The following is a 16,557-nucleotide window of genomic DNA, read 5'->3' as shown; positions in this document are numbered from 1 at the left end:
AATCAGTCCAAAGTCAGAGAAATGTTACTGAATGATAATTTCACTCTTGATGATGGAGGAGCAAAGCTGTGCACCAGAAAAAAAAAAAAAAAAGAAATAAACTGATGATAGAGCATAGAAATGGTGCTGTGGAAATGGCTTGGCTTTGCTTGCTGTAGGTATTTACTTTTCCTTTGAACCACCAGTTCTTAAACAATAATCCTCTGAAGGAACCTTTCAGATCACTGACATGGTGAGAGGAAACCAGTATTAGCTACAGTTCTTATATTCGTGGTTGCTTCATGTTGATACAAACAAAAGTGCTTGGTCTTGGATTAACAATAGCTGTGGTTTAGCTTTTCTTCTTTCAGTGATCCCCAAATTATGCCTGCCTGAATAATTTGGTACTAGAGGCAGAATAAACATCATCTCCTAATAGCTGAATTTTTAAGGTTAAAATTGAGGCTAAGTACATAATATTTATCTTCTTCTGAAGAAAGCATGTGTACCCTGGTTAAGGGGGAAGATGAAAACCATGTCTGTGAGAGCAATGGCTGATGGCTTAGTTCTGCATGATAAAATAAATAACTTCGATTAACTTCAAGCTCCAGTACCTCAGATGTTTGTTGTCACAGAGGAGCAGCTTGGCTGATTGGCAGCTCTGGTTTAGTCGACATGTGTTAACAGAAATTGCTCAATTTACATGGAGTACTTCAATCTGCTGTTTTAGGAGTTTTTGTCTTACTTAGACTGGCATTTCAGCATTTGAATAGATGGAGGACTTGTAAGGGTCATTAAAGAAATTGCTAAAGCTTCTGCAAATGCTTGGGCCAGATTGCTGACTGAGATGCAGAGCATGCACGTGTCACTGCAGATACTTCCCAGATAATGGTGCTGATTGAGATTTTAATCTGGACAGAGTGCTGGAGGCAACTTTCTTTCCAACACTCAATTATCCTGATAATAATATGCTTATTTCTTTCCTGTGTTCAAAATGTGTGGTCTGCTGCAACTGTGCAGTGTGAGCACAGTGCTGTAGCGAGGGGGAGAAATCAGGGAACAAGAGTGACTCCACGGCAAAGGGCACTGAGAGCACAGTCCCAGAGAGTGCAGGGCGATGTATTTTTACTGTGAATGAGCCGAGTAACCACCATGAGAAAGGGCTGCATTCCTTCCCACAGGCTGCAGGACAACTCCTTGGTTCTCAACAGCCACAGAGGAATAAATCTGGAGCACAGCCTGCAGCCAGGACTGCGCAGCGTGTTGGAGGGGCAAGACTATCATTTTACTGTGCATTTGCATCTTGAGTCCTCCCTGGTGGGATGCTGATCCATAACAGAGTCTTCTAAAATCTCACACGACACAAAGAATCCAGACTAGTTTCCCACGGACACTCTCTACGAAAGAATTTCTTAGAAGAGATAACTCAGCCAGGAAATGGGAACTAGGGGGCCAAATTCCTTCATTCAAATCCATCTCCCTTTGATAAAGGATTTAAAAAATTGTCCCTATATGACTATTCCCAGCTACACTTCCCTAATTTCTACAGAAACAACAGTTTCTAGAGATGAAGGGTAAAGCCATTTGAGGAAATCAAGCTTTATTTGCTTTTTATTAATTAGAGAATTTTCTGCTAGATCAAATTACTAATAACACTTTGGTTATTAAAATTTATGAAACCTAGATTTACTTTTCAGACTCTGTATCATCTTCTGATCCTTAATACTTTTCATCACCCTCAAGGAATGAAAACAAACTCAGCTGTTTTGTGTTTGTTCACAATTGACTTTTACCAGGGCCGTGTTAGGGTTGTTACACACTTGTTAGGAAGAGATGGCAGAGCACACACTTCTGAGACAACGCAGAATATTCACTTTCAGCAGGTTACAACCCAAAAGGAGCGTCACGAACCTGCTGGGAGAGGCAGAGAAGGTCCAGCTGTGTCCACAGCTCCCTCTGTCCCTCTCTGATCGTTGTCTGCAGGGGTAGCTGCGAATTTGACTCGCTTGCTTTATGTGTCCAGTTGTGTTTGTTGTTTGAAGTGAATGCACATGCCCTAAAGCAAGGGACGTAAGACTGTTGGCTTTTTATGATTAGTTGAAAGTCTTTCCATATATGTTAGATTCAGCTGCATTGAATTTAGCTCAGCTGGTACTGGGTCAATTTTAAATGCATCCCGAACTGACTTGCACCGACGTGAGCTAACACCTGGTTGATGCTCCCAGTTTCCCAGTCTGACCAGGAGCTCGGGGTCACGGCACATCGGCCCTGGGAGCGCAGCATTCCCATCCTCAGCCCCCAGCAAACGTGAGCTCGATGTGTCAGCGTGACCTCAGGCCCAGAAAAAGAGGAGCCTGGACGGGTTTCTTCCATCGCCGATGGCCACGGGCTAAGAGCAAACACACACGGTCAATTAGCGAGGCTCAGCTGATGCGCGGTGAGTTGTCAGGCACGTCAGGACCTGAATGAGATCACTCATTCATGGATGGAGCCCCTGAAAGTATCCTTTTCAACTGCTGTTATATAAACAAGTGTAACTATGGCTGTGGACACGCGGACAAATTAGTGTGGGGATAAGGAGCCTTTATGTGTGGGCTGTTCCCAAATGCATACCTGCCTGGAAGAGGGTGAGCTGAGGTAGCCTCTCCTCCTCTCCCCAGGGGAAGGTACAGCTCAGGCATGGCAAATTCAGGGCCTGCCTTCCTCGGCAGTGATGGGTTTAACCTAGTTTAGAACAGTTCGCCTTGGCTAAAGTGTAGTAAAACAGGTTTAAGCCACTTTGACACCAGTTAAACTGTGCTTATTGTGTATTTTACTCATTTGCTCAAATGGTGCAGCTGTGCAGGTCAGATCTTTGAATCAATTAGAGACTTTCCATTGACTTTCTAGAGCAGTGTTTTATGGAGAAGTTTGAAGGCCTTTCATTTTAGAATCTAAAGATGGGCTTGCAGTTTAACAAAACAACCACGAGACAACAAAGAGAAATCCCACAATCCCGAACTTTCAGCCTTCCTCCCAAATAACACTGTTTCTTACTCTGCCCTGTGGCAGAGGGTCATGCTCTCTAAGAGGAAATTTGCTTCTTTCCAGCAAGGAACACAACGGGATTTGCTAAATTGAAATTAAACTTTCAAATGCTCCAAACACAGTATGTGCTTGGACTCTTTGAAACTGTGACTGAGACCAATGAAACGCAGAACCAAACACCAAAACTTTGGGTTACTTTTCATTTTAACTCAAAATCTTGAATTCAACCTCAGTTCATCTTTACTTTCATGTCACAAAAGGGAAGACATTTGATTAGGTTATGTGAGATCACATGGATGGATCCAACACATGGCTGCAGGACCAGGCATTATTATCTTGGACACATTTTGAACACTGCTTCTCACTCTGCTATCAGCCACCGCCACCTCTGCAGTAATGTGACAGCAAGAGAAAAAGGATGGGAAGGCGATAAAGTTTGCCCACGCAAGGAGAAAAGAACTTTCTGTCCAAAGCCAGCTGGCTTGGCTTGGGAGCGAAATGGCATTTTAGTGAGAGGTGACCTGTTTACATGAGCTTTGTCTCAGAACACTCGTCCTCGGTGCCACAGTGGGCTCTGAGACGCAGTTTCTCGTCGAGCACCCGCAGAAAACAGGTGAGCTGTCTCCCTGCCAGTTTGTCTTCTAAACTGTTTGACAGATAAGAAACCATCCTCAGAGATTGCAACAAATGTGCTGCCGCATTTCATGGTAAGAACCGAGCATATTTTTAGTAAAGGGTTGAGAAAGTATGCAATAATCCTAAATCACAGCCAAGAAAACCACAAACCCCGTAACAAATGCCTGCTCGGATTCCGAGCTCAGAAACGTGCACCAGTTGATCCACGTTAACGCTCCGGGGAAATTGTTAAGCTTATTTTTCCAAACTCTAAGAGAGAATCCACGACTTTTTTTTGCTTTTACCTGGAAAGGCCAGGGGGAGCAGGGAAGCTGCTGGCTGCTCTTTATCCTGTAGGACACAGACCAGGCATCCTACATGTGCCCCCAAAGAAATCCATGGGATGTGCACCAATGATATCTTTGTACTGAGGAGTCTGTTCACCATTATAAAACCCCAAAAATGCACCTTGTAAACTGCCCAATTTAAGCATTAAACTTTATTCCATAAGTTAACTGCTTTAGAAGTTTCTTTGTTGTGCCTCGTACACTCTTGACAGATCCTGCAGAGCCACTGTGGGCTCTGGATATGAAAGCTACTAGATCAGGATAAAAAATGTGCCTTTTTGTATTGCAGTTTGGTCAGTGAGCCTAAAGTGAAGCAGACAAAATGCAGGAAAAATAACACTTAAACTTGGATTTTAAGAGCAGCTTTAGCTGATTGCAGAGGGAGCTGAGGGTGCCCTGCACAAGTCAGGAGAAAGTTATCTGGCTTTTAAGAGTTCCACAAGTCTTTTGTCACTTGAAGGGACCCCATCAACTTCAAATCTACTTTAAAAAAGTAGTTCAAAAACGTTTCAGGTATTATGGTCTCCTATATCTATTTCTGTCCCTTTTGTTTCCTAACAGCATGAGATACTGACCACACATACTGCTGTCAAATATAGAAATTAAACTTGCAGAAAAAAGGAGCCATTTTTTCTTTAATCTCTTGGATTTTTTTCCAGACTAAAGCATAGTTCTTAAATTGATAATATCCCTTTAAGAATTTATTTGCCAGGTAATGTTAGAAGAAAAAAGGCTTTAAGGTCAGTTTGAACGTTAAAAAGACCCCCTTTAAAATAAATTTCAAATCTATATTGGAGATAATGGCAAGCAGTATTTGAACAGCTCTCCAAATTATAAAATATGTTCTACACCTTAAAAATGCAAATAGCTTTAAAATCCTTTTAAGTGATTTCCAGCTCCTTGGAAAAAGGTCAAGATTTATCCTAAGAAATACTTTGTTGCATAAAAATAATACATATAGTTTAGTGTTGCAATACATACCAGTCATAATATGTATAAAGCTACAAAATTATTAACAGATGAGGGCCTGTAACTTTTGAATAATGCAGTAAACATGAGTATTTTTGAGGGGTGAAATAACACACAATGCCGTCAGAAGAGAAAATTACATTTTAATAATGAAAATATTGAACATAACTATTTTTCTTTAGATCTGCTAAGCAATCTGTGTGTTCCCTGTGAGATGTCAGACTATAGGGTGCATATGAAGACTTTGCTCCCTCTATAAATATACATGTGCACGACACATTGCTAACAGCAGCAAGCGAGTGCTGGGGAAATACAGCAACAATGAAGTTCCTGAGAGAGGCTTATTTTTTCAAGTTATTAAAAGAAGGTGGCAAGCGTTCATGAGGATATGAAAATTTAAAGCCGTCTGCAGGAAACTCTGAAAACCTCTGGTTAAGGCTGCTGCCAAAAAATCTCAGCTATGTTATGTCAGAATGTTTAATTGCAAGCTGCAACTTTAATGAATGGAAAGATATGGAAAAAAAAAAAAAAAAAAAAAAAAAAAAAAAGGCAGGAAGTTTCTGAAGCAACATGGAGCAACGATGAAAATAAAATACCAAAGGTTGTAATCTCGAGTGCTGCTGGAAGCAGGAATTTCCATCCACGCTCTGCCTCCTTTCCCTGCTGAGCAGAGTTTGCCAGCTGAGGGGAGAGGTAAAAGGCTCTGGATATCATCTCCTGGGCTCAAGGCAGCACTTGTTATGTCGATGTGAACGAGTCAACTTCTTTGCATTTGTCATTATGGGTGTTTACAGAAGTGCAGCTCAGGAATGAGGGGAGGAAAGGCAAATGTCAGAGTGCATTAAATAACGTATTTTCTTTACTTTCCAAGAAGCTTGCTCGCAGCATGATGTTGCTATTTATATCACATCTCCTAAACCCAGCTGTTGGTTCATGTTAACATGCAGAACGGTGAGAAAATCCCGGCAGAAGAGCGTGAATCCCAGAGAGACTTGTGAGGACCTATAAAATATCTCCAGTTTTGCTGAGGTACGGGCCAGGCGTGCTCTGGGTGAGGCAATCCCAACATTTCCCTGTTGATCCTCCAGTGTCAGAACACAAGAGCAAAGCAAAATGTCAAGTTCCAAGTGCTGCAGCAGAGCAGAAGAGTTTGAGAGTTTTGAGGCTGGAAGAGTTTGAGAGAGTACTTTTACCTGTAACTCCAAACTAGCAAATACACTGTACACCCACATAACAGCATTCTTAGACAAGCTGTGTCTGATCTAATCTTATGTACCTTGGCCACAAGTTTTGGAAAAACAAATATACCCAAGGCAATCAGATTAGTGAATATACCATATAATGATGTGGAAATACTAGTGGTTTACAGAGAGCAGTTTATGGGATGGATTGAGTGAATTTAATTCACACATTGTCAGGCAACTTGGACTTTGGGAAAATAAGGAAATCTTGATTTTATCTGTGCGTAGTGGAACATCAGAGCCAAAGAGTGTAGCAGCAGCACTCCTGAGCACAGACAGGGAGCTCAGGGGAGTTTGTTCCCAGCCAGCTCCCCGAGAGGACAGGCAGTATTTGTGCTGAGGTGACCACGGGGTTAACAGGGTTACCCAAAGCCTTAATGGCCAAGAACCATTATCTGCTCCTCTCTGATTTCCTGCTCCCTAGGTGGGAGTCCCCTCTGCCCCTCTCCTTTGTTTCTAATGTGAGTTCCCATCCTGAAACGCTGTGAGTACAATTCGGTTTTGTTGCAATCAGTAGTCCTTTACAAAATCTTCATTCACAGAGTGTTTCCCCCATTGTAAATGGAACAATGTTAGGAATTAATCTGGCCTGCGATTTGTAGGAACCTTGTTCTGAAAACCTTGTTCTTAGACACCCCCCCCCCCCTTTTCCCTTTGAAGGGTAACTTAATTGTTTGGCAAACATGCAAAAGCTGCATAACTCCCCCTACTCCTCTTAGCTATGATTTTAAAAGTCCTGCAGTTCGCTTTTATATAATGTTCACCTCTAGAAGCATGAGGCTCAGATTCTCTTCTCCAGTAGACAAGATGAAAAAAGCTGATTTCTGGAATATGAGAAGCATTTGAAAGGAGGAAAAGCCGTGGTACATCTCTGGAGTGGATTGTAAGAAGGTCCTAATATGTAAGTTGAAAGTTAGTAGAGATATGATTTTGGTGGTAGTGCCTCCAAAATACCTTGAATGGGTGGGTGGAAATGCACTGGAATAGAGATGCAAGGGAAAGCTTTATTGCCATAACAACTGCTGGATGATGACTCTATTCAACTCTGAGGCTATTTAGTTAAAATTAAGAACATCGCCATCCTTTCCCCATATCTTTCTTTCTATTTGCTATTGCTCTGAGTTTATTTCTCTTTGGATATCAGGAAATTGCAGTGCCTGCTATTTGGCCGAGGGAAGAGATTTCAGGGGGCTCTTTTTAGTCTCTGGGTTGTACATGAGATGGGCAGAAATGCAGTCAGTGGTTGTTCCCTTTTCTCTCAGGAGTGATCCTGGCAGATGCTTGTGGTAATTTTTCCCTTGTCATATTGACACTCCAGTGTGATGTTCTCTGGGGCTTTCTTATGTTGCTGTTTCTACAAAGACTGCAATTTCTCCTCTGCAGTGTACATTTTTCTTTATTACCTACAGTTTTGCACCCTTTGGTATTATCCAGGTGAATTTGGCCTTTGCAGTTGTCCTGGAAATTAAACCCAGTGCAGCACCATGAGGTCAGGTGGTGATTTCAGTGATTCTGATGCACCAACTCTTCTGTGCCTTGATTCCTGTCAGCCCGAGGGGTGACATTTTTCACTCCCTGTGACACGTCAGGACATCTGTGCCCTCCCCACCCCCAGGTTCCCCACCAGCCCCACGAGGGCTCTGCAGGAGCAGATGTGGCAGCACATCCTCACACATGGAAAACAACATCTGCACTTTCAACTGCAACCTGAATTTTGCACTTCCTTTTCTCAATTGTTACACAGGGCAGCGTTTCCATCAGGGCAGGAAAGCATTTCAGTGGGAAGGAGGCTGCTCTGTGCCCCTGAAGTATTGTTTGCAAGGCTCATGGAGAAATCCCTTGAGCAACACGGGCTCTGCTTATTCTTGTGGTGCCACTGAAAAGGACAGATTAGAACCAATTATTTATCCCTTTTGGCTTCCTCCTCTATTTTTTGCCAGCTTGGCAAAAAGTATGTACTGAAAATAATTCATGAGTATATCCAGAAGTCCTTGCTCAGGCCGTGCTTCAGTGTCTTACTCAGAATCTCACTGACTTTTATAACTTCAATATTCAGTACTTTATCTTAACATCTTCTCAGCATATTGCTGTCATGAGAGGATTTCATGGTATTAATCACTAGATTCTGGTAATAGACCTTACAGGTATTATGGATGATAGGTATAGTGAGGAATAAGAGAATAAATCATATTCATATAAAAATCAATGGCATTTGGACTGTTCATGTTGAAATTGAAAGAAAACTGTGTGTATTTAAATGTCTTCCTGATTATTACAGATCAGCAACAATCAGTTTGGAAATATGATTGTAGATGGCAAATATTTATATTTTGTTGTCTTTCTCACTTCTTTTTCTTAGATCCACAAGAAGAAGTGTCTCTTCTTGCTCTTGTGTTTTGAACAAAGGTGAATGTTTCAGAAGCTGTTCAACTTATTTACTGGCTGCACTTTTAAATCCAGACTAGTCTGTACATTACAAACCTTGAACTCCAACATTTCTGAGAGTTGTCAATTACTGCTTCCATTTGAGCTAGACTTCTGGAAACAGACAACGGAAGTTTACATAAACTTTTTGGGAATGGTCATGGAGGATCTACCTTTTCCCATCCCATGGTGTGGTGGTCACCACACTACCAGATGGGATTTTCTGCCATCATTTCTTCCATCCCATTTCCTAATCTTTCGTGGAGCTACCTTTTCGTGTTCAGTTAATGAAACCGTTTTAAACTACAAAGAACCACCCTCTGATCTCTGTTTTTCAGAGACAGCGCCTTCGGTTCTGGCATCCTGATTAGAGATGTGCCCTTTTCAGTGGCTTAGAGCTGTGAAATGGCTCCTGTCGTTCCACTCTGAGGCTGTGGGTATCTCACAGGATAAATCTGGAAGAGCTGTAGAGCGCAGATGATTTTTGGCAAGTATCATTTTATCATCAAAATTTTATTTTTGGGTCGCTCTTCAGCTGCCGCCTTCTGTGAAGGAGAAAGACGCCCATTTTATGTCTTTTATTATGTATTCCTGAGTAGTCTTTTCTCCTTAGAGCAAAATTAATGGGAGCTCTGGCAGAGATAATGTGAGGTGGGGATGGATGGATGGAGGTGGAACTGAGGTGGACTGTCACCTTTATCTGGACGTGGGGACACAGCTCGTGTCCTCAGAGCTGGGAGCTTCACAGAAAGCCAGGCAGAAAAAGATTAATTTTTTATCTCTATCTATATAGTAGTCACTATACGTACAATTAGATATCTTGCATATTATTAATATTTAGGGTAGAATTAATACAGTGTGTATGTACTGTATACCCCACATATTTAATAGTGCATATTATATATATACACACACTATATAAAAAATTTATATATATTTATAGCATAATGACTTTATATCAATAGTTTTGCTTTTAAAACCTTGTCCTTGTTCAATTTTACCAATGGCTATTTCTCGCAATTATATAATAGATACCATGTTTATATACATAATACATATATTTTATATATTTTATATACATTCTACATACTAGACACACTGTTTAGAGATTCGCTATCTCTAAAAATGTATCCACATAGTATAGAGTTGTATTTATATGTATATATACATATACACACCATATATATATATATGTATTGTGTGTGTTGGGGAGGCGGTGCTGGTTTCTGAGGGTGGCACACACGGTGACGGGCGGCTGAGCTGTTTGTGGGGGTAACTGCTGTAGTCCCCTGGTGCACGCCCAGGACGGGGTGAACGCGGGACCATTCGCCGGGGTTTGTTTTATTCGCCCAAAGCCCGACTTTCTCCCCAGGGCCCGGCCTCGGCGCAGGCGACGCTCGGGGCGGGCCGCGCTCGGTGCGTCACCGCCGGCGCACCCGGCCCAGCGCTCTGCGCATGCGCGCCACCCGGGCCGGGGAATAGGGGCGTTCCCTTCTCAACGGCCCCGCCCCCACTCGCTTCTGATTGGCTATTCCCTACCGCCCCGCCTTTCTCATTAACCGCTCCGCTGTCACTCAAGGCGTCCACGTTTCCCTACGCCCCGCCCACCAACTGCGCCCTGATTGGTGGGCTGCCCCGTGCGGGTGCTGCGATAGGCTGAGCGCGCCGTCACTCTGGGGCGGGTCGGCGGGCAGGAATGTAGGTCCGGCCGCTCCCCGGCCCAACAAAGTAATCCGGCGATGCCTCGAGTGCGGAGCCCGCCCGCCGCGGGGGAACCGCGCCCCTCCCCGCCATCCCCGTTCTGTCCCGCCCCTGCCCGGCGCCGCTGAGCGCTCTCGGCCCCGCCGGAGCTGCGCGGAGAAAAGTGCGGAAGGATACTGAAGCAGAGTGTGACAGAAGCTGTAGTTCCGGCCGCGGTCGGGCCTTGTTTCCCAAAAATAGCGCGGCGCGGTATCCGTGCGCCGGTGTCAGTGTCTCCTGAGGAGCCGCGGCGGGAGCGGAGCGAGCGGGGGAGCGGCGGTGAGCGAGGGGTGCCGGGGTCCCGGCTCCGCGCGGCCGCCGGGGCGTGTTCCCTCCGCCCGGCCGCCGGGGAGGGTCGGGGGCAGCGGCCGAAGGGGCGGCGGCAGGGGGAAGGGGGAAAAGAAGGAGGGTCCCCCCCCGCCGGCCCCATCCCGCTCTGAGGGAGCGGAGCGGGGGGGAGCCGGCGGGGTCCCGGCGTGGACGAGTTCCCGGGGCCTCCCCAGAACTTCCTGAGGGAGGGGATGGACATTTACGGGCCGGGCCGGCAGATCTGCCCGGGGACCGGGCGGGAGGGAGCGGAGGAGGGTGGGGTACGCGGCCCTGGAGCGGCCGGGGTGCGGGGAAAGGACCCTTTGTGCTGGGTGTCGCCGGGGAAGGCGACATCGCCGCGATCGGGGAAGCGACAGGAAAAAGGCTCCCCGGGAGCAGCCCGGGAATGCGCCGGCGGGAGCGGCCGGGGGTCGGGCAGGGGCGGCGGGGGATGGCTGGAGGAGTTGTGCGCCGCGGGAAGGTGTGCTGGCAATGGCAGGGCGAGAAGCGCTCCGGGTGTGCGAACCCGCGGGGTGTTTTGTCCGGAGGGAGAAGGATGGAGGAGCGGCGGGGTTGTGCTGCCGGCGGGATTTCGCGTGCAGCGGCAGAAGTCGTCAGGAAAAAGGACTGGTCCGCTTCTGACTGGAAAGACTAATTTTTATTTTTTTTTTTTTAAGTTTATGGAGGTTGTGTTTTGTAATAAATTTTGACGTGCTTTTGAGATGCTAAGCGGCAAGGAGAGTGGAATTGCTCAGAAAAAAACTGACCATAGTGCCTTCTTTGACAGGTGATTAATTTCAGAGTTGAGAAACTGGAGTTCCATAGGGGAAAAAAGAGATAATTTAAGAAGAGGGTGTTTTTTTTAATAGTTTAGTGTAAAAACATTGTCCCATAGCCATACAACCACTAAAATTATTCTAAGTAGAGGAGGAAAGGGGTTCTGGGAAGTGCAAAGGGAGAAGGAAAAGGACTAATTTGTAAACAGTAGTAGGGAAAATAAAGTGATTTGGTATGGAATTGGTAATGTAGGTATATTTATTTTGAACCTTTTATACACTCTGGGAATTTTTTATGTAGCATGAGGAAGGCTCTGAGCTTTCAAGTTTAATTATGTGAACTGTCTACACACAATTGTTCCTTATGCAAGGGTGTTTTTTTTTTTTTTTTTTTTTTTTTTTTTTTTTTTTTTTTTTTTAAGGAACTAGCCAGCTATATTTTGTTAGATAATTCTGGTGTCTTCTTATTGCTATCTGGTATTTAAATGACCCGTGCAAAAGATATCAGGGCAACATTCCTGTCATCCATTCTGTCTGTATTTAAAATTATTTAAAATGACTTTTACATGTACTTGGGTTTTTTCCCCTCCTATCTCACAGGTGATTTGCATTTGGGGGAGAAGTGTGAAGTTCCTCAATTAAAAAAAAATAGTTTAAATGAGGTGCTAGAATATGTGCAAAATTATATATTATTTAATTACATAATTTAGAAGGATTATAATAAATTATAATAAAGGACATAATGTTGGTGCTTTTGTTTGCTAAAGAGTTTCACTATTAAATGATATTTTAAAATTCTATGCTTGTTAAGCCAGCAAATCAAAAATAAGAGAATGGAACAAATTGTCAAGATATTAAGGGATTATGATGGGGCTGTGCAGCTGGAGATGAGCCTTTTTTTGTCTGAGGGCATTCAGTTTGGAATTTCATAAAAGAAAATAACCCAGTGCCCTGGTCAGTTATTTTTCTCCTCCATAATTCTTTCCTATCTTTGTAGTTGTTGTTGTCCACGTGTAGTGGCAGGGGAGGATCGTCGGTAAATGGGAAGGATCCCTCAATGTCAGGGAGAGAGAGGCTCTACCTCAGCTCTGGTGGGCATAAAACTCCTTCTCTGTGCCCCTGGAGCTGATCTACACCTCTCTGAACGTTCCGGTGTTTGTGGGATGTGTTTGTGAGCGGGCTTTTGGAGATGCTGGTGGAAATGCCTCAGCTGTACTTTGCTGTTTGCTTGCCCTGCTCCATTTTTTTCCCCGTGTGTGTTTAAACCGATGTGGTCACTGCTCACCTCTGGGTGAGTGGGGCCGTGGAATGCTTTGCAGATGAGCAGATCCCTGGATGTAAATCTCTAAAATGTGAGTTTCTTTCTCTGTGAAGCCCCAGATGGAGAAAAAAGGGAATGTTGAATGTCGTGGACTTAGAGAAATTGAGTGGTGTTGGTCTAGAACCATGAGGAGGACATGGCTGCATTCGAAGTTGAAATCATTCTGGAGAATAAAACGGCTCATTATGGCAGAAGACTCATCTGATTTAGAAACCTTTGAGCTGAAGTGTGTGTGGTTCACCTTAAACTGGTTAATGCGGGCAGCGGAGATTTTATGGGTTTATTTTAGAATGTTGGCCACGTTTCTCAGATAACTTGTTGATGTCATTCTGTGTATTCTGGGCCCAAGTGCTGCTTCAGAGAGCCTGGAGGCACCACTCTGCTCTGTGAACAATGCCTGCTACCTTGCCTGCTCCCAGCCGTGCCCTCCTAACAAAACACAGCTGATTAATTCTCCAGGAGTACTGAAAGAAGTGTAGTCTAATGCTGTGTAATGAGCAAATCTGTATTAGTTTGGCAACTTTTTTTTCCTAAATAAGGAATAACTTGAATTAGTTAGAGCTGTGGTTTGTTATTCCTTGCTTGAAAGAGGTCTGTGGGGTTTAGTTGAATTTTTAAAAGTATGTGTTTTCTAAAAATTACCATGAGCACATTTTACTCGTCTCACCAAATTCTTGATTTTTTTTTTATTTTTAAAGGATTAAATATTCTCTGTAAACCTTGGGCTTCAGGCCTACTCAATCTTGACAGCAGCCTGGTAATGTGTGCAAAGCACTGGGATCTGCTTTTCCTTCTCATTGCAAGAAATCTTCCTTTGAATTAATTGGAACATCATGTGGCAATGTATGTGCTTCTTAATGCACAAATCGCTTTAAGTTTTCACATTTATTGTATTGGAAAGACATTATGTCACGTGCAATAATATGTTCTTCAATGGATCAAATGGAACAAAAGTCAAAATCTCTGGGATAAAATGGGTGAATTCGATGCTTTGTGTTCAGAATTGATTCCTTCAGCCCTGGTGAAGTAACCAGGGAATATAAACACAGCACTCCCTTTTTGTTGTGTGCCTTCCTGTGCCCGTGCAGTGATTACCTGAATGGACTTGTCACTGTGACAGAGCTGCTGCTCATGTGGGCTTAGGTTAACTCTTGCCAGTGAAATGAGTAAAGCAGGTGTGTACTGGTGTGGGGTTTTCATTTGGGTGTCTTAAATTTATCCTCAGAATCCCCTTGGTTTAAGGTGCAGTCTGATGTGGAATAACTAAAGGTGGCTGGTTTTTCCCCTGGATGTTTGCAAGGTGGTTTGGGAGATGACCCAAAACATTCTTTCACTTCTCCCCTGTGTTAGCACTGTTGACCTACCAGTCAAAAACTTGAGGAATTTTGTTGGCCAGCTGATCAAACTACCTTTCAGGTCATGGATGCAGTATCCAGTGAACAGCACAAAACAGAGTTACTGAGAGCTGGGAGCAGCCTTCAGCTGTGCGATGTGACAGTCCCCTCCCCCAGCATGAGGTACAGCACCAGCTAATAAATAATGAGCTCACAGGCTGCAATAATGTATTTTGCTTCGTTTATTTGAAAGTAAGCATCTGATCGAGATTTCTACCTCTGACCACTCCCCTCACATGGTGCATTCTTATTTCAACGCTTGATCTTTCAAGGTATTGATTAGGGAGTTGAAAAGAAGAAATTTTTTCCTTCGTATTAAGGCACCTTTTTTTTTTTTTTTTAATCAACTGTGTTGTTTGGGCTTATATTTAATGGTTCTGCAAGAGTTTCTAGATTTCTTTATATTTAATATATAACTTTCTTTAGAAACATAAACCCCTGTACTGTGTACTCTCATTTCCACTTGACACTAAAGAAGAATTAATGTCTTGCAAGACCCCCCTCTTTCTGAGATTTCACCCCCACCTGTCCAAGACAATCACATAGTTGGAATATTTTAAATTATACATATATTCTATCTATCTATCTGTCATTTCCCTTTTATTCTTAATCTGAATCTACAGTGAAGAACTAGGAAGGAATTTTATTAGAGTAAGGCAGGCTAAATATTGTGAGCAGTCTTTTTCAGAGTTTTAGTGCAGAGGATACAGAACCTTTTCCAGAGGAGCACTCTGCTTTTTGTTCTGTATGGTGTAGCAGTACAAACCTGCCTCTCTGATCAGAAGAAAATGCATCCCTCTTAATAAGAGTGTGATTAATTGAATTATTTTTCAGGGAATTAACTACTTTATATTCAAAATGTTAGTGATGCTTAATTAGGTAGGTCTCCCAGTTATATTTGCCTCTGTCCCTGGAGAGCTTTTGAATTCTGGCAAAGTCCTTATGGGCCAACCTGGAAACTTGAAAACGTGTCCTGCGTTGCTTTGTGATTTCACTAGGAGTTACTGAGAATTGTTGCCTGCCTATTTTAAGTATAGGAAGATAAAAAGTAGGTGCTAGGTATTACCAGCCAAGCAGAGCTGTGGAGAGGTGATTGCTGTAAGTGTCTGTGTACCAGGCACTGATGACAAAGCATCTTTCACTTTTTTTTCTAATCAGGAGCTAATTGACTCAGAGAAAAATGTGTCATGGTCAGAGATCACCTAAGAGTGGGTGTGTAGAATGGATGGGTTTGTGCTCGTGATACTTGTGTGATGATAACAGAGGTGAAGAAGGATTTTTTTCCCATTTATTTCAAATCCCTTTGAGTGTTTGTGTAACTCAGTTTCATTTGGAAACCAGATTGCTTCTGACACTGTAATTTAGGATTTCATGGACTGGCCTGGTGTTATTTTTCTTGTTTGAAAGCTGACCATAGACCTGTGAGAATATGTGAAGCAGATGTCATCTGTTACCTGCAGTGACACTTGCAGGCTGTGCTCAGGACCAGAGTTGAGGTTTTGTGCCAATATACAGAGGCCAGATCTTTTCATTTTCTGTGATCACTTCATGTTTGGAAGGTCAAGGGGGTTAAATTATTAAACTTTCAGCTATATAATTGTGTAAGCATGTCTGTAAATGAGCTGTTACACATTTTTCTTCCTTGAAGATTGTGGCATACAGAGTTGAGAAACAGAATTCAGAGATTATTTTAGTGTCCCTTATCGTATGGAAGAATGACAAACAGTTGTAAGAGAAGAGAGTAAGCGAGAGATTGAACCTTCAGGAGCTCAGATACACACATGTCCTAAAGATGAGGGGTCATAAAGGGCAGACTAGTCTTGGCAGTGTCCATTAGAGAAATTTTTGAAAAGTGGCAGGATAATGTGACTTTACACCCTGTATCACACAAAACCTGCAATAATTGAATCCAAGAGCTGAGAAAAAAGTTACAATATTTTTCCCCTCAGATATCAGAAGAAGTGACTGGTTTTAAGTGGTTCTCTTTCTCCAGATGTTTCGAATTGTATTTAATTCACCATCATGTGGAAAACTTGTATGGTATAGCTCAGAAGCATTGTGTGAGGCTATCAGCATTAGGGACATCTTGTTTTTGGTATCATTCTTTCACTAGCAACTGCCTCTTCCTGATATGACTGCCTGCATCCTGTTTTAAAAGCTGTAAGCTGACAAGAATGACTGCTAATAATTTGGTGTATAGAGCAACTTGAAAATGTTGCTTCTTCCAGCATGAGCTTTCAAAGCAATGAGTCTTCTGAGAGTGTTTGAGAAAAGGGGGATGATCCATCATCATTGTTCTTTTATTATCTTGTCAGGCACTGAGGGTAATAAACCGAAATTTTCAGATTTTTTATTTTTCCTTGAAGCTGTGGAAATTATTGTATAATGATATGAGGTTTTAATTAAGTCAGGTGT

The 16,557-nt window shown here is 43.1% G+C and overlaps 1 protein-coding gene across 8 annotated transcripts in view; it reads left to right on the top strand.

Annotated features, from left to right (window-relative positions):
- The first annotated feature begins 10,271 nt into the window (after window positions 1-10,271).
- Window positions 10,272-16,557, top strand: part of MEF2A (myocyte enhancer factor 2A) — an 81,163-nt gene continuing 74,877 nt past the window's right edge. For 2 of the 8 annotated variants that reach the window (XM_066328255.1, XM_066328258.1), the window contains exon 1: window positions 10,273-10,621. The gene's annotated coding sequence lies outside the window, so the exon portion shown is untranslated. Of the gene's footprint in view, window positions 10,622-10,890; window positions 11,439-16,557 lie in introns of those variants that run through there. The other 6 variants (XM_066328257.1, XM_066328261.1, XM_066328262.1 and 3 more) reach the window with 5 other exon arrangements.

The sequence above is a fragment of the Sylvia atricapilla genome, chromosome 13, assembly GCF_009819655.1.
Source record: "Sylvia atricapilla isolate bSylAtr1 chromosome 13, bSylAtr1.pri, whole genome shotgun sequence".
Classification (NCBI taxonomy): Eukaryota; Metazoa; Chordata; class Aves; order Passeriformes; family Sylviidae; genus Sylvia; species Sylvia atricapilla.
The sequence above is the reverse complement of the archived record's forward strand: the minus strand, read 5'-3'. Positions and strand labels throughout refer to the sequence as shown.